Source organism: Anopheles stephensi, chromosome 2, assembly GCF_013141755.1.
Source record: "Anopheles stephensi strain Indian chromosome 2, UCI_ANSTEP_V1.0, whole genome shotgun sequence".
In the NCBI taxonomy this organism is placed as follows: Eukaryota; Metazoa; Arthropoda; class Insecta; order Diptera; family Culicidae; genus Anopheles; species Anopheles stephensi.
The window spans coordinates 58,138,639-58,163,794 of NC_050202.1; the positions used below are offsets into that span (position 1 = coordinate 58,138,639).

Genomic DNA, 25,156 nt, shown 5'->3' on the forward strand with positions numbered 1-25,156 from the left:
GAAAAGGGAAACTTCAGATCTCCTACTCGAAAAACACGCTTGACCCAATCGTAGCACTTTCTGGTGCATAATGAGCGGAACGTTTTTGGGACGGGACGAGAATCAAATGGTCGGGGTAAATTAAAACACGAAATTGACACTCACGAATGAGTACTTTGACTATGGCTAAGTAACGCTGGCTGGGAGCTCTAACCCCAGACCCCCTCGGACCAGTGTAATGGAGTTGCTGGAGCGTATTCTGTCGCTTAATTATGCACTGCAGTGAATCTGAAGACAGCATAGTTAAGCATCTGCTTTGAGGAGCTCCAATACTGGAGATTGTGAACTTGGATTGGTTGCGTTATCCCCTCTATCCCTTTTTTTGGCAGTTGCATGGTTTATTGAAATTTCCGTAATGAGGGTGCATCCGTTTCGAGGGATTCAGACACATATGCTACCGAGGAACAAAATGACACTCATTACCGGGTTTTGTACCAGCGTCGGGCTTTGATGTGTTGCGGTGAAAGGAAATTAGCATTGTACAAGGAAAATGTGTATATGACTGTTATTGGAAGTGACTTCAAATTCGCATAAAATTAGCTCAAGATGGTCGAATGTTTATCTCAAATACTTGTTACTGTTTTACCTTGCCTGAGGGTTAGATGAGGACGAATTCTAAAACAAATTTGGTTTGGTAAGCAAAAGGTTGATCGAAATGCTGTCTTATAATGTCTTCGAGTCAGTCTAGACATTAGGCACTTGACGGTCAACTGACATGTTCTTGAACTCAGACGAAACGATTTTAACTCAAAGATTAAAAGAATAAACTAGTGTTCATTAAGAAAACTGCAAGCAGAAGGGTGTGTTCACCCATCTGCTTGCAGTATTTTTCGTTATCATTTCTGTAAGCTATTAAAACATTTGAACCTACACCGACTTTCCTAAAATAATTTAATCCTCTGTGTTTGCTGAAGCTAATTATGCGAAATATAATAAAATGATACAGAGAAATCGCACACACACATTCGTCATCTCGAACCAATTACATCAGAGCTTAGCTTGTTAGCTTAACGAGCTGCCCCGCAAAAGCATCAGCCGTGCAAGACAATGGCAAATGCCAACTGTATGCTAATAAATGAAGCGAACTCATAAATGTACCGTGCGATGGTTTGTCACTCAGCTGTCCCCATAACGAAAAGCGCTTCCGTACAGTGCAATTCGCCGTACGTCAGATTATGCTCAAAATTTAACAGCAAGGGGTAGTTTGCGGTTCCACAAACTCTACCGAACGCAACCCCGAACTCGACTAACTTTTATACGGTTCGTCATACCCACACACACACATGCAAACCCACAGTTGTACAGTTAAAATTGCCAATAAAAAAAATGACAAAATATAACACATAAATGAGAAAAATGTCCATCAAGGGAATGAGATGGTGCTTTTGGGGAGCTGTCCACCTCCCGGCTGCAATCATTGGGCAGCTGGAGAACAGAGACAGAAAAAAAAAACACACACACACACAGACACACACAGGTTTTAGCATACCGAACAGGGAAACCCGGACCATGGTATGCCATTGAGTTGTGTATGTTTTCAACGAGTTAGCGCAATTCTTTTTGGCCGGTTAGCTCCCTCAAAACTGCTGGCGGTTATTGTTGCTGGAGTGGTACAGCAGCAGCAGCAGAAGGAAAACAAAAATGCGGACGACTCAATTTCGCACATACACACCCACCGCACGCACATGTACTTCCTCAACCCAGGCCACGCATAATGCATGAGCCATCCATAAATATATTTTCGGTCCTCGGTGTGGGCGAGTTTTGCGGAATTTTGGAATGCGCAGAACCAGAATCCGACTATTGTTCTACATATTTCATATTTTATTCGCGCGAAGCGTACCACATTGTCGGGAAGGGCTGACTGAGTGCGGGACGGCACACGCAGGATCGGAGGGAAAGCGGTCGCGAGTGACTCGTTGAATATCAAAGCACTCCCTCGTGGCTAATTTTCACCGTAAAAAAAAGTGAAGTTAGAATAAGGGTAGCGTGGAAAGGGAGCGGTTTCGGGAGGTTGGGTTGAGCATGTGCGACTGCTGAATGTGATGTGGATGAAATATGGACACATGGAGATTGTAGATCCGGGACACCATCCCTCAGCTCGATCCTTCTCCTCGGAGCTATGGATGGGAATCCTGGCAAACGTAAAACAAATACAGTTTAATGCTCGTTCTTTGCAGTTTGCTCTTATTCGTCGTGCAGCTATTGCTGCTGCTGCTGCGGTGCACCCAGATGGGTAAGAAATTGTTTGAAAAGAAGGATATAGTAGTCAAACAGAAGAACGAAATAACGGTGCAGCAAGGCGCAGTGGATTGAAACACACACACAAAAAAAAACTGTCTATTACAAACCGCTCATCATCCATTGGCTCATTGGGATGGGGCACGGTACCGAGTAGTGATGGGTTCTTTGGAATACACCCACGGTTCGGCTTTAAACCCGACCGGTTTGACTCCGAGTCTGATTCCAAGGAAGGAAAAACGTCGGTTTCAAGCGGAACTGCATCATCCAGAACCGTCTGGAATCATCCAGAACCGTCAGAATCGTCCACCTTTGAAAAATGGTGTACCCAACAATTTTTAAAAGTTTCTTGAGGTTGATAGTTTTAATGATGCATGACGTTGAGGACGACGCAGGATTGTATTGCTTGCGCGGTTCATTAAATTATAGTAGAATTATAGAATAATACATATGTTTTTCTATTCGTATGTTATTTTGTTTTTATTCGTTGACAAACATTTTCCTATCTTTATCTTTTGAATGCAAAATAATTTAATAATATTTAGATAATTTAAAACAATGATCATGGTTACGATCCTGAACGGATTATGAGGTACTAGGCGTCTCCATCAGCTTTTTTATTGCGCCTATTTCGGACAGTTTCTCCGATTTTCACAGATCCGGATAATTTAGACGATTCCGGATGGCTCATCGGCACCTAATATTCAAAACTGGTTCCAATTTATTTTTCAGAATCATCCGAAACCAGTTCCACTCCTTTGCCAATTACGCCCATCTCTAGCACCAACGAACTATGATCGGAGACAACGGCAGCAAAAGATGTGTACTAATGCTGCATTGTTGAGTATCCGGTACCACTTGCTAGGGAAATTCTTCTCCGCTTTTGGTGCAAATAAAGTAAAACATGCCAACCCCGGGAGATCATTGTCGGTGTATTGTACTGCACACAGTGTTCAGACTCTATAAAATTTTCCGAACTACCCGCAAGCGGATTATCGGTAGCGTTGCTATGCACAAAATGTACCCACTGTAAGAGTTTATTTTAAAGTTCATGTCTTTTGAGCCAAGCCTGTGTGTGTGTGTGTGTGTGTGTGTGTGCGATTTTTTGCGAAAGGCATAACTCCGTACACCACATTAATGCTACAAATGAAATGCTAATGGGGAGTTCATTTCGAGCTGATTAAAAAAATAAAATGTTGTTCAAATAGTTTTAAACATTCACTTTAAATCTCCTTTTCGTGGAACATCAATTTCCTAAGCTTTGGCTGCTTTTAATTTCCCCAAAAATCTTACCGCACAAGATTATTGATTTTCCATTGTTCTACCATCACACACACCGCCGACGACAACCCGTAGGACCATTAATGGAAAGGGCTTGAGATACGCTTAGGATTAATCTTCTTATGAAAATAAATAAGTGCTGGGGCTAACGCACTGAAAACCAACGCAAAAAAAACACCAACCAAAAGACGAATGAAGTTTTCCTCCCAAATTAGAACCTTCCGACATCATATTCCGCCGGTCTCGCCGCCATTTGCCGGAGGATTATACTTTCGATTGTTAAATAACTTATTTCATCTCCTGGCGAACGTTTCTAAGCTTCTCCTTCTTACTTCCGTTTACATTATCCCGCCCCCCCCCCCCTCGTTCACGCTCCCACACCCGCCACCTGCGCTTCCAACGAAGCCTAATGCCCCGAACTCATCAGTCATCGTTCTCACATTGACAACGGACGCACCTCAGAAAGCAATTATCCACCCATGGCACATCCATTCTGGGATGTGGTCGGGAATGGGGAGGATTCTGTTATGCTTTGGGCCTTCAGGATTTTTTGTTGTTTGTCCTTCCTTACTTACTCAGCGACGATGAAACACAGCAGGAAAAACCCTACTGGCAGCATGGTAAAAACTCTTCTCGCTGCTTCCACAGTGCAAAGGGGGTGTGCGAAAAACGATCCATCCCAGCTTGGATCCCGCTGGACAATCCGTTGCCGGTCAACGGACGGCCTAATGGCTGCCGTTGTTTGTCCAAATCTCCCATCATTATTCCCTGCTTAAACCATTTAAACATAATTAATTTACAGCTTTCTGGTGAAGTTTGCCAGCGTGCAAATGGTGGCGGTGAAAGAGACGATAGCTGGGCCCATGGTGGCCACCCGACAGAAAGCTTTCCATCAGCCGGTTTTTTTTTCTGTGTGTGCTTCTCCTTTATCCTCTTGCTGTTTCCGCAAAGCATACACTAGGCTCGGTAGGCAACGGTTAACGGTTCGGTGTACTAACGAACGGATTAGTGACAGCGACAAAATCAGCTAGAAGAAAAGACACGCTTAAACAGGGCGGGGGCTGGAACGGTTGACCGTGGACACAGCAACAGAGACAGTGTGGGTGGTTAATTTTCCCACTAACCTGAGCAATATGCAGGGAAGGAATGGGGGCCATTTTGGGGGTGGAGTGAAGGGTTGGATTCATCTTGTGGCTTCAACTTTGGTGCGATTCTCGCAGCAGGCAGCACACAGACACTGATGATGATCCTTTTGCCGCTAACAAAAGCGGGATATTTGACGTGAAAGAGTGATTTATTTCCCGTTTTTATCCGGCCAAACTAACTGTGGGCTTTTTGGTTCGGAGAAAAGTCGTAAAATCAACTGCGTGTCAAGCAATGAGTAAATGTTTTATGCCAATGTTAGAGGTGCAAACAGCAGAAAAATTATATTTGTTATAAAAACGAAAAGCTCCTTATACTTTACAATAAATGAGAACAGTAAATGTTTTAATTCAAAATATTTAAAACGCATTTAGACAATCATCATCATGATCGTGAACACGATCTTTAACGGATTGTGAAGTACTAGGCGCCTCCATCCGTCTTTTTTCTGGATCTACCCGTTGAAGAACTCAAGTTATTGACATTTTAAAATACAAAAATTCTTTACAAAAACAATTCACAACTTCACAACTTTATGTTGGTGTAATGTTTGTCACACAATATTTAAATAATTCTCATCATGATCACGATCTTGACAGTATTTTAAAGTACCGGGCGCCTCCATTGGTATTTTTATTCCGAAAATTATGAATAATCAGTAAAATTTGCAGTAGTTTTTATTAACATTTTCCTGAATGTGTTTTTTTTACAAATTAATTTTTTTTCAAATGATGACATGAGTTTTTTTATTCCTTTTAAGTACAAAGATAAAAACAAAAAGCAATTTTTACCTTTATTCGATAAATGGTGCCCACTGTGCAAATGTGAGTTTGTCAATAATTTGGTACAGCCAGCAGCATTGAAAGCATTGAAATAATTGTTTTTTATTGTTTATCGAAATACAGCAACAGAATCACATTCTTCATGGGAGACACTAATGATTTGCTAGGTGAGAAAGTGACTCAGAGAATAATACAGTACATTAGTAAAACAACCAAGCCTCTCCTTATTAGTAATACATTTTATCTTTCCTTCTCCCGGTTTTCTTACTTTAGATGGAATAATTGCAGCAGTGGTACGCAGACACAACACTAGCACGCTCGTAAATCATTTCGTTGTTCGCGATTTGTACTATTAAAGCTTTCCCAGCTCTATAGAAGAAACCCCAGAGGCTTCCTGCATTGATTCTGAGAACAACCAACGCACCAGATAAAAACCTCCCGCCTATGGGATGGGGCAGGGAAAGGTATGCGTCACGGAAACAACCATCCGCCAAGAAGGGGCAGACAGACGCTGCGAATCAGAAGCAGGCATTAAACACACATTAGAGGAAAGTGAATAAATCTCCCTTGTGCAAAAATAAACCTTTCTCGGCGGATCTGGTCCCGTGCCGGTGGTTTTTACTTAACTTCCCACCCCGGTTGCCACCGACTCTCGTGCTCGATCGGTTTCAGCTGTTCGTGATGGGTTTTTTCCTCCCTCTAACTCCTTCACTCGCTCTCACACCCTCTTTTCCCTCTTTCCTCTAACCCGTAGGCGATTCTTGTGGTTTTTCACACGAAACTAAGAAGAAAACATTGATTGTTCGGTTTGCTAAGCTGAATGGACCTCCTTACCGCATGTAAGAAGGGGCATCCCGGGGACGCATGCAGGACGAGAAGAACCTTTCAAACGGTGCTTCTTACTGGGAGCCAAAGTCTCGCCCGGCTGAACACCACACAGCAGCACAGCCGCATTAACGGCCATCGGGTAAAGCGACCGAGAGCTGCAAAGGATTTGCCCACAGGCTTTAACGCACGGGGTGCTGGATGATGGGGGAAATGGTTGGAAAGGGTGGAAAAGGATGCTGGGAAGGCGATTCCACTTAACGGTGTAGCCAACAGTCAGCCATGCGAAACGTGAACCGGGACGGCAACTGGGCTCTTGCAACTGAGAACTCGCACTCCGCCTCTTACTTGGAGAAGGTTTCCCGGGGATTGTAAAGCAACGAAGGCGGGATGAATAAAATGTCTAAAGGGAAAGAATTAGCGCCAAAATTTCACCTCGAATCGCTTGAATCGCTTGAATCGCAAACAAAGAAAGAAGAGCGACTTAACGCGGTAGGACAAGCAGATATTCACCCATGCTCGAAAGGAAAGCCGCTTCTGGACTGTTCTCTCTCTCCCTCTTCCCTTTTCTTCTTCACAGCAAGAATTGTGCCGTACCATACCGAATCCTAATTGCCGATTCACTTTTACCATCTCTATATCGAAGAAACAAAAAAACTCCACTATATGGTGCTTCTGTAAACCAGCTCAACCTTGTTACATGAGATGGCGCAAGGAAAAACCACACGATGGGTGCACTGAACCGAAAATAATACTGGACCGGCACCAGCGCCTTTTTGGGAGCAGAACGAAACTCGAACGAGTACCGTTCGGTAAGTTTGTCGAGCAATAATTCTTGCATCGTTCATTCCACAGCAACCTCATGCCGACCCCAACGGTTTCCCCCCTTTTCCAGCGTTCACTGAGAATTGAGCTGAGTTACGCCGGTCGGAAACAAGTTCCTGATTTCTTAAAGTGCACCGTTTTTTTGTTGCCGATCGGTGTCCTTGGAATTCGAAAGGTTTTTTTATTCAACCCTTATTCGAACGGCAATTGCAGTCGCTTAATATTTGCTACCGATAATTTAACACAGCTGCAGCTGGAAACGCGCGTTCTCGGGTTTCTTCATTGGCAAATTTAGTGCCTCATGAAGCCCAGGTATTGGAGGGTTTGTGTGTGCGTGTGTGTGCTGAATTCTTCTGTGTGTTCTGTGTGTCGATGGCGAAAGCGCACCGAAATTAACCTCTGCCAGCTGTTCCGAGCTGTTCCTAGTGGGCTGAGCTGGTGGTGGGTCGAACCCCGTTTTCGGTTGAGCGAACGAGCGCACACGGTCAAGATTGATGTAGTTTCCGCCAGTTTCCAGCACGGGATTGAATTCGTGGTCGAGTTGGGCACAGTTTTACACAGTATTTTAACGTCTGCTGCAGTTTCGATTTCGAACGCGAACGATGCCATTTTTCTCGAGCGATTTTTTGGTGGGAAAAGGCAAGAAAAAATAGTGTTTGGAACATTCAAGCAATTCTACTAGCTAATAGATTAATATCTTTCAGCTAGAAGCGTTTGCTGGGCAAAATGTTGTACATCCAGCTTGAAGCATAATTTAGATTGACTTTAAAGCCACAAACAGAGCACAAATTTAGCATTTTCAGTTGGCCGGAAACGATTCACGTTTTAGGTACTTTTGCACAAATCATCTATCGCTCAATTCGCTTTCCCGCTTTTCAAAAAGGAAAACTGCTCCACGGTATGCCACTTGCTCGCCAAAGAACATGAGGACGCGAAGAATGATATCGTTCTTTTTTTTTCCTTTGCCCTACCGAAAAGCCCAGTTTCCGCTGTTTTGATAGCACTTTACGACACCATTGCACGCGCCTTATCAAATCCCGGAAATGAGAACGATGAATGACAAAACGCGCAGCCGACGGGAAGGAAGGATCAAACAGCTTTTTTTCTTCCCTCCAACAGCACAACCGTGTGATGGCTTCGCATTGATGCGCGCCCGGCCGATGGTGTCCCCTTTACGGTCAGCAATATTTCCGGCTACTTTCACTAGTGTTCCGGTGCCGACCGGATGTGACTGTGTGTGTGAGTTCAGCGCCTGGTAGCATAGTCAACCCGACAGACATCCCCGTCCGCCGTAAAATGGCAACCGCTGATGAGCAGGTTGAAATTTGAATGGCGCTACAGAATCTACGACCAAACTGACTGCTACAGCTATCCTTTTCATTCTCAGCGTTATTCTTCAACCCTCCATTTTGATTCTATCGGGATAGCGCGTATCCGATCGGGGTGGATGGTTTTTTATGTTTATTTCGTTCCATTCCATTTGACGTGTCCCTTTTTTTCTCGCTTGCTTAGCGAGACGGATGTTTTTAGAGCTCGTCTGCACCGATGAGGTTCGGTTCGCGTTCGTTTGGTCGTCATCGTTTTCGGGTATGGATCATTATTGACTGCTACCCAGCGATGGGGCATTTAGATTTTAACGGCTACCTTTACTACCCGGGCAAAACAGCAAAGAGATGCGCACCTTATGTTGGGTAGCACAAACGTGTCCTATCCAAACATCCACCCGGTGAAAATCGATCGCGAACGTGGGCTGTAAATCCATTTCCACAGTCGATTTCATTAACATTTGAAGCTTGGCTTCATTAAATACACCGAAGCGCTTGCGGTGGAAGGCTACCCTCGTGAGTCATTAGCTTGCTTTACATGTTGGGCCCGCGACCTGGTTTCCACGAATCATGTAGAGTTCCAATTTCAAGCGATGGTCGCGTGAAAAATCGAGCTTATTAATGGAATAAATAAAAACGATAAGAGTATTTTAATCGTGCACCAAGAGCAAACAATCATCTGTGTGCTCGAGTCAATATGTGGCTGGCAATGAATCAATAATAAATGAATGATCTTTTAACAAACATTGGCAAGCGGGCTGGGTGGTTTTTTTCTGATGCGTTGGGTAACGTGTTAAGTGATACGCAATGCACAGGAATTGCACTCTTGGAGCAACAGTAAACATTGGTCGAATGGGTACCTCAGGCAATGGGCATCTAGGCATCATCTGATTATTAGCAGCACGGCCAGGTCATTGTATTACAACGAAAGAACAGATAAATTTGAATGATTTTTCCTGACAGGTGAGGTTAAGCGTATTGATTGGAAGGGCCATAGTTTGAAAGTTATTGTTATTCAATGCAAAAAGCACATCAAAAACATTACTGAAATTTGTGTATGTTTCATGATTGTGCTCGAATTCTTTAACATGTCTAATTCCCTTTCTTTTCTCATACTTGAAAGCCAGAAGGGATTACTAAAATTGATGTAACTCTAGTGAATGGAGCGAATAAAAATATACAATATTTGGTACAAAGTTATAATTAAATTCACTCAACAGTTAACACCACACTTATTTGAATTAAATTAATAAATAAATTGTTTGGTGCAATCCCTCTCAAACGGTCCTGAATTAAAAGAAATCGTTGAGCAAATAAACATTTACATTACTGTCGAACGAACTACGTAAATGAGCGATTAGAACTTTTCTGAATTGGCTTTTGATGAACTTGTCTGTACATAAATCTTTTAAAAAGTTGTTAAAAAATACAAAAATCAACATGTGTTCGTAAAAACACTTTGGCAGGAAGACGAAAACTTAAAGCCAACAATAAAATAGACAATTATATTATCATAGGTGTTTCTACAGGCCACCTACCTTGGCCACCGTAACGCCCCAACTGTATACATTTAAAGCACCTCAACCAGGATGAGCTATTTATTAAATTTAAAATGGCCACTTTTAATAATATTTTACCAACAAAAATTGACCCACTGTGCAAAGTGATGGAAAGCATTATCGCTTATGTGATGAACTAGTGGCAATTCATGTGAATAGTACTGAAATTTCTGTTTAATACTTCAAAAAGCATAACACTAGCAAGCAACATTTACACAGAGGCCACTTCATTCATTCGCAAAGTACCTCTTCACTGCATGCTCATAAAGTTCCAGCTTAATTTTAATTAAACGAATGTGTTCCAGCAGGATCAGCGATCCGTTCGAGAACCTTTGGGAAAGATTCTCCGCCACCGTTCCCAACAAAAGAGAGCCGCTTTCATCTTCGGTTTTCATAACGAAATTAAAATTTCTTCTTGTCACCGTACACGCGCATCGCCGTGCCAGGACGTGAAGGTCTTCCATCGTGTGATAATATAGCCGATGACAAGGCGTTCGTATCGCGCATCGATTACATCGAGCCCGATGGGAGGAGCTCATAAAAATGGCATCGTTATTGTCACTTTCACTCAACGATGCAGGTTGCGCGACACGAGGTAGCTTTTCACCATCCGCGCACTCACACACTGGTCCACGGGTGAAATCTAATCTTTCGCTGGTCTTACGTGCGGCAAGCAAACGCGCCATTCACACTTGACTAGCATCGGTAGCAGCAACATAATAAAAGAAACGGCTAAGATCATAAATGCGTCATCGTGAGGCAAAATCGAAAACAAAAAAGCGGTCGCGCGTTATTTTGAGTCTTGAAACTGCTCAGTTTGATGGGTGAATGGCCCGGGGTGGAAAGCACCGGTAATGGAGAGAAGGTTGAAGATGGAGAAATAATGGCCTCGTGGAAAGGCATAAAAGTTCGATTTCATTTCCCGTCCGGTGCTCGGGGCACGTCCGCACGGCTCCACAAACGCGACCGCATCCGGATCAGCGGCAAAAGTTCGCCACACCAGCCCCGGCGAATCGATGCGTTTTTCAATACACCAAAGTTATGCGGCCATAAAAGTTATACATTTCTATCGGTGATCGCGCATCGCGCTTTTCCTTTGCCCCGTACGCGAAGATGGTTTTACTCATCTTTGTTGCCCATGCAATGCCAACCATCGGGGCTCAAGATCGTCCCAAGGACGGCAGGCGCACCGAGATGGCACCATTATACCGGGCCACTTCAACTCTCGAGATATTTATTGTGGTTTTCAAGACCCGTCGCGCAAAACTAGCGAACAGCTCGGAACGAGTTGGCCATCGCCGGTGGAACGGTGGTTCGAGTGGCCAATTCCGATGGGTGGGACAGAGCCGGGGATTCCATGCTTGAATAGGATATTGAAAATTATGCAACATGGAAGGGAAAAAGTTTTCCATAACTTCTTGTCTGTGAAGCGTGCGACAATCGAACCCGCTATCCGGGGTTGCTTGTTTGGATCGCGGCGATAAAAAAATCTGGGAAAGGAAAGGTTGCGAGACAGCTGCTGCTGCTGCTGGTGCTGCTGCCGTACACGCAGGAAGAAGCGATTTTCCAATAGAAAAATTCGTACGAAACATCTTTCCGATCTGTCGGCGTCGCCGAAGTGTCGAAGTCGATTCCGGTTGCGCTTCACGGGTCTGGTACATCCTTGAGAGAAGTTTCCGTGTGCGTCAAGGTTGACAAACTCAAGAATATGGTAACAGCTTTGGAGAAGTTTTTGAATATTTGTTGCTGTTTGAGATGATTTCGTAAGCAAAAAATGGACGGTTGTTGTAAATCATGTAGCAGGAAGTGTTGTTTTTTTTCGCCACTCGCCTGCTGTTTGATAGGGGGAATGGTAAACCTATCGTGATAAGCTAGGGTAGGGTCTTATTTTTTCAATATCGAGTTAGTTTCCAAACAGTTTATTTTGGGTGCCATCTTGAAGATTTAGAAGACTTAAAAATGGAGTTCAAACCTGTTTTAAAAAAAGTGGACCTTAGTCAATACTTTTACAATAATTAAAATAAAACTTAAGGAAATTTCATCACAGATTAAAATGATTTTAGTTATGGTTTGAGGCAGTCCGGTGGTAGAGACGATAGTGGCGCTGGTTTTCACTTGGCAGGACCGGGTAGCAAATCCCATCCGGTCTACATGGCAATGAAAGATCCAGAAATGGCAGACCTGGACCATTCGAACCACTGAGCTAATCAGGAGAAAAATCGATGTTTAATAACATTGAAGCATTTTAACTATAGCATTCTACGTCAAAGAACAACACGAAGTTTCAGACGCAGTTTCTGAACACGATGCTTATATGTCAATGAGGCGTAAGCCTTGGTAGCATCAAGCGACACGAAATTGACGCTACTTGGGACAAAGTCTCTAAATTTGTGTGATTCGGTCAAATATCGAACAAAACAAGATCGATGCGGCGCTCTAGCAGTCAGATTGTCTGTTGTTTTTTGAAAATAGCATCAGATTGTCTATAGATTCTTTACTCAAGATTTAAGATTATCACCGTAAAAAATCCAAATAATCTTCTATGCCTCGTTCTAAACCCTTTCACCGTCCCTTACCAAGAAACAAATCAAGAATCATTTACCGTTTGATTGTTCCGTTTTCAGTTCAAAGTGGCACAGCTGTTATCTGGAACCGTATTTCTTCCTCTGTGAAAAGAATCCTCCAAGAAAAGATTCGAAACAAACAATAGAAGATAACATTCATCACGTCCGACTAGAACCGGGCCCGCTCGATTCGATCGATTTCAAACGGGTACTTTCCAGCAGAACTAGAACTCTCCTGACATCTTCCAGCAAAACACACGGCAGAAGAAACATGAGTTTGACCGCTGATCCCGAATTCGGTCCGGTACGCATTCGCCCGGTCGACCTCGATCCGCAAATTGTTTTCCCGGGTTTCCCTTCTGCCCCACGATTCGAGCGACACGCGTCGTCATCAGTTAGCTTGTCAAACGCCACCCGAACGTGGCATTGTGTGACCATCCATCGATTTGGGGCATCTACACGCATTACACGGTTTCCTGCCACGGACCTGCCTGCCTACCAGTCTGCCTACCGTTCGTCAGCCCTCGATCTACACTAATGGTGACCCTGGGTTGCTGGGATGAGGTCAATCGATGGAATGATGTTCGATGGAATGTCTGCCAGCCAGTTGCCAGCCTCCCCCAGTTAGGGGTGGTAAATGGAGAGACTTTTATTTCATTTTTGTTTCGTTCGTGAACCCTTCCCGTGCGTCAGTGAGAATGAGTCAAGTCAAGAAGGGTGCAATCGTTGACAAACAATCGTACGAGACATGCTGCCATACCGAGTCAACGAGTGTGTTCCCTATCCTTTTTGCATTCAATCAGCCGGAAAGAGGTGATCTTAACATTGCCTGTTCCTAATGTCTGTGTGTGTGTGTGTGTGTGTGTGTAGTTTGTTGCAAAAGCAAAAGGCGATAGGAGGGAAAAAACCGAACGGCACGACGAAACCTTTTCCCATGGAACAGGATCAATCAATCCTGCCAACGGTTCAATGTTTTCCTTCCATTAAGCTGTCCGCCACCAGGACCATCGCTACTGCAAGCAATACAAAAGGGGAAGCATAAGAGAAGCCAAGGATGAAGAAAAACAAATCGTTTTCTCAATGGAAGTCCCGTCCCGACCTGTGCTCCCAAGCCTTGCCGATTCACGCACCGGAATTGTTCGCCCGGGACGGTGATGGTCAAATGGCGCTGCTGCCTTGGTTCCATTACTATTCTCGGCTGCATCGTATTTCATGGCCTTCCTCCCGAGTGGATGACGACCGATTGCAAAAGGGGTCGGACCGGTGGAAAACCCCGGAACGGATGGGAAAATAATCAATTTAACATAAATCGATCTGTTGAATGAGATGATTATTTGCAGCGCGCGGACCCGCTCGCTCTGTTCCCAATCACCTTTGGCATTGGGATTGTTGTAGATGATGGCTGTTCAATAGCGCATTGCACGGGCAGCCGAGAAAGAATAGGTAGTCCCCATCGGTCCGTGTGGCCAAAGGGGGGGCTCACAAACGCTGGGAAAATGCAACAACGACGGAAATGAATCGGGTCAGATCTCGTTAGCAGAAAAGTTTGAGGTCAGGACGATTAGTGCACCCGGCAGCAGTACCTCCCATTGGACCTCGAGAAGTTGTGACAAACAGCTTGACAGCGGGCAGCTTGACGACAGGCTCGAGAATAATGCGACGGGATGGCAAACAACCGTTTCGCTTCATCCTTCTTCATCGATGTTTGTTACTGTCGCTTTTACTGTTACCGTCAACTTCTTGCAGCTCAGCTGCTGGGCAGGACTCGTCGTTCCGTCCGTACGATATTTACGAGAACCGGGAACCCATATGTTCGAATTACGAAAATGTTTATAGGGTAGAAATGAATCATGATGAATTTGTAATGAACTCTAATTAATGCATAAGAATAAAGGACAATTGAATTCACACTCGCAAAGAAACCAGACGTGTTTCATCTATCGCTCTACAATCACGATATCACATCCAGTAAATTCTCTACATTTTGGTCCTTCGAACCGGATAGTGTGTCGTGACTTGTATCCTTGTACAATAGTGAATTAGGGCACTACGTGTTACCAATTCTCGTCCAGTTTTGTGCAAGCCAGTTCCGGTTGTACTAGGCTTACGGTGTAGTACAATCATCGCCCCGCTATCAAGGGCACGAACATTGAGTATCCTACTCTACTGTGAAATTCACGATACCCATCCATCGTGAATTCCTTTCGAATCATCGCGTCTGTTCGTTTCAACATCCGTGTGTGGTCACTCTGCATCAAGAGATCGAAACATTCCCACGGAGTGTGCATGTATGTATATGCGTGTGAGTGTAACTTTCGTACATCGTTAGTGCTGTGCTCAGTGATAGAACAATATTGTGAACAATCATTATCACGGACCTTCCTGCCAGCCGATTACTAGTGTGTTTTTGTGTCATCCGTGCTCGCGTGTGAAAGTGAACCGCGTTCCGTCAACGCAGACTTCCGTGAACAATCGTCCTTCTCATCCGCTTTATAGTTCGATAATTGTGTTAGTGGAAGCGTCGCTTTATCCAAGCTTCGGTCGACAACCTCATCACCATCGCGCGCCAATTTCATAGCGTCATCTCACCACCATCTTGTAAAGTAAAGGTGTTGTTACTACTGCAACCGTGCTAAGTGAATCGCGTACTTGGACCTGCGTACAATTTTGCATACAACAAAGCTTTCAGTGCGTATCGAGTGCGAAATATTTCATATTTCACTATGGACAAAAAAATAAAAAATGTGCTGTTGAAGAAAAGGCAATCCGAAGCATATATTGCGCGATTAGAGGATTTTATGTTGAGGTACGATGAAAATCAAGTCGATGAGTTGTCCACATGCCTAGAACAGTTGGACTCACATCATAATAGTTTCATAAACGCGATCGGGAAACTAGAGGAACTAGATGACAAAGAAGATACTATTGAAGCGTGCATCAACGATAGGTGTGATATGGACGAACGTTATAGAAAGTTGCGTGGTTTCTTCCTCAAACATAAACCAATGGAGAACCATACAGTGAACAATTCATTGCTGCTTTCGAGCACCGCAGCTCTAAACAGCTCAAGCACAGTGAACATTCGTCTTCCCAAAGTCGAGCTACCGACTTTCGACGGTGATGATACAAAGTGGTTGACTTTCAGAGATCGATTTGTTGCTATGATCGATTCTTCGCCCGAAATCCCACCGATCATGAAGCTGCAGTACTTGCTCGGTACCTTGAAGGGTGATGCTGCTCGGCCGTTCGAGCACACATCGTTGACGGCTGACAACTATGCCGTAACGTGGAAGATGCTACTGAAACGATACGACAACAAACGCATGTTGTGTCGCGAGTACTACCGGAGACTACATTTCCTTCCATCGGTGGACGGAACCAACGTGGATGACCTAGCCTCACTCGTGGACGAATTCACGAGAAACGTGAATGGACTTCGGAAACTGGATCAACCCGTGGATTCTTGGGACGTGCCGCTGATAAACATCCTGTTCTTAAAACTGGACTCCGAATCACTATTGGCTTGGGAACGACACTCGTCAACGTCGCCTCAAGATAAGTATTCGGAACTAATCAGTTTTTTACAGGACAGAGTTCGCATTCTACGATCAACACTCAACCTGGAAAGGAGCAAGGAGCTGGTTGCGATCACGGTGGCCGGGGTGAAACACAAGTCGAGTGCCGTGGTCAAAGGAACTACATCATCCCCATCACATCGTCGTTCGCAATCCTATGCTGTGACCACAGGGCGTGAGAAGACAGTCACAGTGAAACCAACATCGTGTTCATTGGGTTGCTCGGACCGACACCCACTGCGCACGTGCCCAGCATTCGATAGAAAGTCGGTGAAGGATCGTCGGGACATCGTGGCAAAGCTGCGGTTGTGTTTCAACTGCCTGTCAATGGATCATCAGGTTCCTGAGTGCAATTCAAAATATTCGTGTCGGTTTTGCAACGCGCGTCACCATACACTGCTGCATATTACATCACCAGCACCAACAACCACACCTTTCGGTCAACCGAATTTTCCGGCAAAAATCAGCATGTCAGCACAATCAGATGAGGTCCAGGAAGGCGACATGGTATTACTAGAAACCGCCATAATCACCATTGTAGACGACCATGGCCAGCAAATCAAAGCACGAGCGCTGCTAGACTCCGGATCTACTTCAAACTTCATCACGGAGTCATTGGCTAAACGTCTGCAAACGCCGCAGAAAAGGGTCAACATCGTCATCACTGGCATTGGGCAAGCAGTACAGCAAGTTAAAAACTCTATCGTGGCTACTATTGAATCTCAAAATCAAGAATTCAGCACTAAAATGGAATTCTTTATTTTAAGGGCACCCACAGCAGACATTCCTTCGGCTCCAATTGATGTTTCTTCATGGCAGATTCCTGACGTTACACTGGCTGATCCAAATTACCACACTCCAAGCCAGATCGATGTGGTAATTGGTGGGGAGGCCTTCTGGGAACTGCATACAGGCCGCAAACGAGCACTTGGTCCAGGCAAACCATGGCTTATGGAAACACCGTTTGGCTGGGTGGTTGCCGGAAATGCAACGCACAAGAAAACACCATCCAATAGGACTGCGTTATTGAGTGCCGCCATCGTATCAGAACCACTCGAAGCCATGATACAACGTTTTTGGGAGCTAGAAACTGTTGATGACGGACCAGCATTCTCAGTACAGGAAAATTACTGTGAGGAATACTACACATCAACAGTAAATCGAGAACCTTCGGGCAGGTACGTGGTCAGACTTCCCCGAAATGTTACTAACGGTGCAACCCTGGGTGCGTCACGAGAAATTGCGGATCGGCGCTTGCTGAGCGTAGAACGTCGATTGAGATCCAATCCTGAAATGGCGAAAGCTTACAGTGCATTCATGGAAGCATACGAAAACCTCGGTCACATGAAGAAGCTTGCCGAGCCTGTAGATGATACAATCGAACATTGTTACATACCGCACCACGCTGTCGTCAAAGATTCCAGTACCACTACCAAGGTTAGGGTAGTGTTTGATGCATCATGCAAGACCTCGTCCGGCTACTCCCTCAATGACACATTACTAGTAGGCCCGATTGTCCAAGAAGATCTGTTTTCCATCATCCTGAGATTCCGTACACATGCCATAGCTATAGCCGCTGATATCGAAAAAATGTATCGCCAAATACTACATCACCCCGAAGATCGAAGTTTGCTACGCATACGATACAGAAAATCCACCACAGACCCAATCTCTACTTATGAACTGGCTACAGTAACGTATGGTACAGCATCAGCACCCTTTTTAGCCACCAGAACACTTCAACAAATTGCACGTGATCATCAGCAGAGCTTTCCTGATGCGGTCGATCCTGTTCTGCACGATTTTTATGTCGATAATCTTCTATCTGGAGCAAGCAATATCGCAGATGTGGTAAAAAAAGTAACTCAGATAACTGCAATGCTGAATTCAGCAGGAATGGTGCTTAGAAAATGGGTATCAAACTGTCCAGAGGCATTAGAAGGCATTCCTGCAGAAAATATAGCAATACAATCCGTTCACGAGCTAGAAGATCACTCCGTCTCAACATTAGGCTTGGTTTGGGAGCCAAGAAACGACGCATTTCGGTTTCAAGTAGATTTACCACCTCCACCAATGTCGTTAACCAAGCGCCAAGCATTATCATTCATCGCGAAGATCTTCGATCCACTCGGGCTACTGGGGCCCACCATAATCATTTCAAAAATGTTTATGCAACGTCTATGGACTCTGAAGAGGAACGGAACGGCGTTTGATTGGGATAGCACGCTGCCACCACAGCTTCAGGAGGAGTGGAATCAATACCATCAAGGAATATTCCGATTGCGAGAGGTCCGAGTACCTCGATTCGTCTCACTGGTGCAAGCACGTAGCGTTCAACTACACATGTTTGCAGACGCATCACAGTCAGCTTATGGAACATGCGGGTACATTCGTGCAGAAACGAAGGAGTATGTTTCAGTACAACTAATAACGGCAAAATCTAAAGTCGTATCGTTGACAAATACGCATTCAATAGCAAGATTGGAACTTTGTGCCGCAAGGTTAGCCACACAACTCTACAAGAAGATCATCAACGCAACGAGATTCAACATCAAGGTGTATTTCTGGACTGATTCCACCACGGTACTATACTGGTTGCAATCACTGCCGAGTCGCTGGAAACCGTTCGTGGCTAATCGTGTTGCACAGATTCAACGGGACACCGACGGTATGAGCTGGAAGCACGTCCCTGGAAGGGACAATCCTGCAGACGATTTATCACGTGGTATAAAAGCTGAGGATCTGATCAATCGACACCGGTGGTGGAACGGGCCACATTGGTTGGCACAAAATGAAAGCAATTGGCCAACGTTTATTCCGTCTAACGATGAAGGTGAATTGGCAGATGAAGAGCGGAAGGCTACTCAACCCATCAATTGCACCTCTATCGCACGAGCCTTCTCCAACACACTCTTCGCTAGGTATTCAAGTTACCACAAACTTCGCCGTGTGGTAGCATACATATTCAAATACGTGCGGTGCCTGAGAACCAAGGCATATTCTTCACAACATCCAAAGGGGTGTCGTGCCGAAAACAAACGAGATGTAGCTGATACAGATATCGTCGAAGCAACCATCACAACTGAAGATCTTCATCAAGCCGAAATCGCCCTATGTAAACTCGCCCAACAAGATACGTTCGACGACGAAATCCACGCCTTAACAACAGGAAGACAGGTATCCCGAGCATCAAGACTGAAGTGGCTGAGACCATATTTGGACGAAACAGGAGTGCTTCGGGTTGGTGGCCGGCTGGGCAACATGACAGCATCGCATTCGGTTAAACATCCCATCGTGTTAACTGCCACCCATCCTATGGCAGTTCTCTTAGCAACAGCATATCACCTCCGGTTATTACATGCCGGACCGCAACTTTTGCTAGCAACGCTCCGACAACGATTTTGGGTGATAGGAGGAAGAAGTCTAGTGAAATCAATCTACCATCGCTGTCTTCAATGCTTCAAGGCCAAACCAACATTAGTCCAACAAAGTGTTGCAGATCTACCGGAGTCAAGAGTGACCCCAACCAGAGCATTCTCCGTTTGCGGCGTTGACTACTGTGGGCCATTATTAATCAAATCAAATGTTCGGAATCGCGGTCCAAGCAAGGCGTATATTGCAATTTTCGTCTGTTTCTCAACCAGAGCTGTACATATTGAATTGGTGAGCGATTTGACAACAACCGCATTTCTATCAGCACTTCGTCGCTTCGTAGCACGCAGAGGAATGGTGAAGGAGCTGCACTCAGATAACGCTACAACGTTTAAAGGAGCAGCAAATGAACTACATCGTATCTACAAAATGCTGAAGCAGAATGAGGAAGATCGTAAATCCATCTTCAATTGGTGTGCGGAGAACGGCATGATATGGCGTTTCATACCACCGCGAGCTCCCCACTTCGGCGGGCTCTGGGAAGCAGCGGTCAAATCAGCGAAACATCATTTACTGCGAACCATAGGGACAACAAGTATAACCTACGAAAATATGCTTACATTGTTAACACAGATCGAATCCTGTTTAAACTCGCGACCCTTAGTTCCAATGTCAGAAGATCCGTGTGATCTTGAAGTGCTCACACCAGGCCATTTCCTCATCGGAGGTAACATGCAATCTGTTCCCGATATTGATTACACTAACATTGCGTCTAATCGTTTAAACGAGTATCAGTTAGTGCAACGCTATGTACGATCTATTTGGCAACGATGGCAAAGGGAATATACACAACAATTACAAGCACGATCGTCGTTCGGTAGCAGGTCAGTAGTTGAGCTTAAAGAAAATCAGTTAGTCCTTATACGAGAAGATAATGCTCATCCCACCGAGTGGCCAAAGGGGCGCATTGTTAAACTCCATCCCGGCAAGGACGACGTCATCCGTGTCGTCACTTTACGAACGGCACCTAACAAGTACATCGTGCGACCGACAGCACGACTAGCATTGTTACCTACTACCTCACCTGAATAATAATTCGAACACGTTTGTTTATTAATTACTCTAAAGAATTTCATTCTTGGTGGCCGGAATGTTCGAATTACGAAAATGTTTATAGGGTAGAAATGAATCATGATGAATTTGTAATGAACTCTAATTAATGCATAAGAATAAAGGACAATTGAATTCACACTCGCAAAGAAACCAGACGTGTTTCATCTATCGCTCTACAATCACGATATCACATCCAGTAAATTCTCTACACCATACCATACCGCTCATTTAGGAGCAATCGTTCGACAGAATTATTCCTCCCGGAGCAATAGCAGTGCCGGTGGAGTGCACGGAAAACTTTTACCACGCCGTCTCGCTGCTGATTACATTCTGTGTAGTTTCGCAGTTTGAAGCAGTGTTGAGGAACAATCGACACTAGTCCTCCGGGAAGCCTGACAGCATAATCAAGGGCGCAAAATTTAACCAAACCAATTGGTATCTTTGGCAGTGTGAAAATCTACTTATCGGCAGTAATACTTAATAAAAAAAGGCAACGGAAAAGTGTGGCTTTAAATTATGATTTGGATATTGCTTAGTTTGGTACAAACTTTGGACGACGAAATTATCAACAAAAAAATAAAGGCAAGAAGAATTCATCGAAAATGATAAATTATTTGCGCAATTCGTAAAAAAAATCATCTTTATTAACAATTGTATATTAACCTTAAAGGTGCATCAATCTTAGATTTTAGAACTAACAAGACATCCTCGGGACTCAGAAGAGGGAAAAATCACAGGAAGGTTATTGGATGGCTGTAAGGGAGACTAGCCAAAGGAAGCAAAAGGAGTGAAAACCGACGAACTGCAAGAAGTAGTTGATGCTACGAGGGCTGAAAAGAAACGGCTCGTTAGAGCAATGATGAGTGCGTCTAGAGAGATCTGCAACAAAATTGGGTAGACGAAGACATCGTGAAGGAGCATAGAAAGAAACGCAGGAAAGAGGGCAGAAACGTTAAGAACTCCGAGAAGCCGTAGCTCCGAGACTTCATCTACTTTATAATGAACTAATAACTAATAACTTCAAACCAAGCATTTGGCTACGCACTTCGGAAGAGGGAGCGAGATTCCGATCAAGAAATCTCAGGAAAACAATCCTAGTTAAGCAACGTTGCTTTTGGTCAAGTTAAGTAGTCCTGATCGCAGTAGAGAAGTTCCAAAAAACACAGAAATAATCCAGAGAACTTCATAAAAAAGTAGTTTGCATTCGAGAGGAACAATCTGGTCGCAGATAATGTGAATACGGTGCAGCTGGATAGAGTTGAGGAAATAGTGATAGAGGCTAGGCCGATGAGTACGGTAGAAGGAAATATGGACATCGTTCGAGAAATTTAACAAATAGCGGGTAGACGGACTGGATGAGATTTGAACCTCGAAACCTCCTTCCGTGTGAAGATCGACACCGTTATCACTTCGGCCACACGACCGCCCCAGAATATTAAAAAAAATCTGGTAAAGGAGAAGACAGACAGAACAGTCCTTTACTTGATTAGCTTCTGCCAACAAGGGACGGTTCAAGCCATTTTAGAGTCATCGAAGAAAACCCCAACTTGCGATAATGTTGGGCTCTATCGAAAGCAGCAACTGAGATAAAATAATCAAAACAGAATTCTTCAAGGCGTTAGGGTCCACTGAATATTTTTCCGGTTGAATATCCTAAAAAAGCGTCACAAAAACAAACGCCTCATAATAGAGCGATAAAAACAAGTCTTCGGTCACACTCTTGAACGGACGTCTTATACCTGCTGCGAGCCACCCAAGATCAGGAAGCCCCCACAACCTTAAGAGGTTTTAAAGCTAGTAAAAAGAGTAAATAAAACTCACTACTTTATGGTACATAGATTGTTACGTCGAGAGCAACTCCACATGATGACTGGTCGTGTGGCCGCATGTGTAACTGGCACTGCGTTCTGCCGGCTTAAAAGCTCAATGACAAAGATGAGTCAAAGCGGGCGAAGCGGCGTGGGTTCGTTTAATAAAATCAAAACCATTCTCCCCCAAGCAGCAATGTGCAGCAAGCAACTCTTATCATACACCCGGGTGAGCTTTGCTTTACGCCAGCCACGGACCAGATGACGGCCAAGAGTGGAAAATAACAAAACTCACATTATTACGTTATAAATTTCCACTTTAAAAGGTTATCTAAGACTACCACCGCCTTCGATCACAAGTACCGGGGCCCGCCTACCCGGTGTGTGTATGAGCCCACATTGTCACTCCACATTGGGATGGTACTCCAAGGAACTCTACCACACCTACGACATTCACGCTCGCGTTTGGTGGATGCTGGCAGCAACCGTGGTTTAACCACTGCCTGAAGAACTTCTTCCCAGGCGCCATATGGATTGTGGGAAGTTGGGGTAGATTGGGTTCGAGTATGCTCCTCTGTAAACGGTTTTGGTTATTTTTATTCCATCAACTTTTCTCACTCACAGCAAGGGGGAACGCCTCAAACGTCTTGTGCTAAGTATTAAGAATGGTGGTAGGTTTTCTTTTCCTGAGAAGAGTTTAAGCTACCGTGTGTCGTTTTTTTTTTCGTAAGAGTAACTGGTTAGCTGGACGGGTTGTAAGCGCAGTGTCGCAAAATGTCTCCCTAGATACGATATACAATTTTATGTCCGTGTGCCACGGGTGCCAGTGCAGCAATCGATTTAGATCGGTTTAGTGTTCGTCGAGGAGGAAATGTTACTTTGTATGGCTTCCTAGAATTTTGCTGGCCATTCTGCTGTTAAGTGTTTCTTACGAATTGATTTGTTTTTCGAGTAATTGGTCTCTTGCGGAAAATTATTATTTTTGACACCAATGTCGTTGAAGTTGCTTTACAGCCATAAAACCGATCCAATTGATTCAGTCTGGATCTCTGGTTTGTAAAGGCTTCACAGTACGCCCATTCAGGACTGTAACATGAAGACTTTCCTAACGAATCGTTCCCTGACACTGCTTTTAATGATTTTCAAGGTTGGTTCCAACAGATCATTGGTTTGAGAGTCTGTATCATTGAAGACTCGAAGAGAGACTCCATCTCGTCGAGACTCATCGATTTTCTGATCATCAGGGGACCCTTTGTTGAGTTAAATACATACGTAGAACATGACATTAGGTTTGAAATTGGCTGCTGAGTCCAGACTCGGGATTAGCAGAGACCCTGCTGTTACGGGATAATATTCACTCAGTTCTGTGCTGGCCCTGTCGCGCTTTCACTGTAGGGCTGCTTATAGAACATTGTAGGCATATATTTATGCTGTTCTGATTTCTGTTTTTACGGCAATAGAACCGTACCAAAATCTCGTACATCTTCCCAAACAACTTCAACACAACAACTACCGTGAACCTAGATAACAACTGAAAATATAGATAAATATGTGAAAAGTACTTCCCATTGTCATCAATCTCTATGCAACTGTTGGTTCCAATCTCCATCCCCGGCTATTTGTGTGCCTTGCAAACCCTTGTTTTTCTTATAACTCACAGCATTGTTTCCTCTTCCTAGGATCTGCTTATTTAAGTAATAAAAATGTATGACGTACTTGTAAGAACTCAATAGTTTATAACATGTTGACTGTTTTGAAACTATTGTGTGCACGCTATTGTGTTTTATTGCAAACATTTCTATGTATTTTGTACTGTTGCTAAAACATACAAAACAAAATAATCAGAAGAAAAAAATTCAACTAGAACAAACATCACTTCACTATTCACATTCATAGAATTAACTGTTAGATAAATTCAAGTGAAAGTGTACCAAAGCATTGTGTTTTCAACATACTTGTAGTAAAACAATACGCTGCCTAGCTTTCTCAAATTCCTATTCCAAATACTCGTAGATAAACAAAATGACGTTAGCGATAAAATTTAATATAATAGAAATTGTTTCATTATTTCTATCGTTTGCCACCACCAAGGTTTGTAAATTTATTTAATGGAGGTTGATTTCCTGAAATCAAGCAACGGGCGGAAAACATAATCATCCGATGTAAACGTAGTTCCAAACTTTTTTTAAATAAAGTAGCTAAATATTTATAGAAGTTGTGCCCACTGATTTTGGCATTTTTTGCTTCATGCTCCATTGGCATTATGACGATTTATAAATTCAAATAATCAGTGGGAAAATTATTTGTTGCTTTATGAAGAGCGATTTTAATATATTTGCAAAGGCCTACCAAGTTAATGTATCAAAGTACAACCATGAGCGTTGAGCTAAATGCTAATTGACAGGCTCTATTTCTGCCATGAGCTCTAGTATACTGTCGCTTGATGGTGGGCAGAAATCCTCTCCAGTATAAGGTGTTATCGTCTCAATATTCTAAATGCTGGACATAAGCCATAACCTGTACTTCTGGGTTAGAAATCCAGCTTGCCATCGTCTAAATGCTCCGCAGTAATAATTGGATGGAGAATGACTTAGATTTTCGCTAGCTTCTGTGGCATTCGACCCACCTTTCCTTCCACACCCCATCGCCCCTGACGCCGCCTTGTCAATAAAACCTGTTCAAGAACTCATGTCAAACATGTATT

General features: G+C 44.0%; 1 protein-coding gene across 3 annotated transcripts in view; it reads right to left on the bottom strand.

The window, feature by feature from the left end:
- LOC118506374 (neural cell adhesion molecule 1-like) overlaps positions 1-25,156 on the bottom strand; it is a 120,933-nt gene that overhangs the window by 14,937 nt on the left and 80,840 nt on the right. The window lies entirely within an intron of this gene.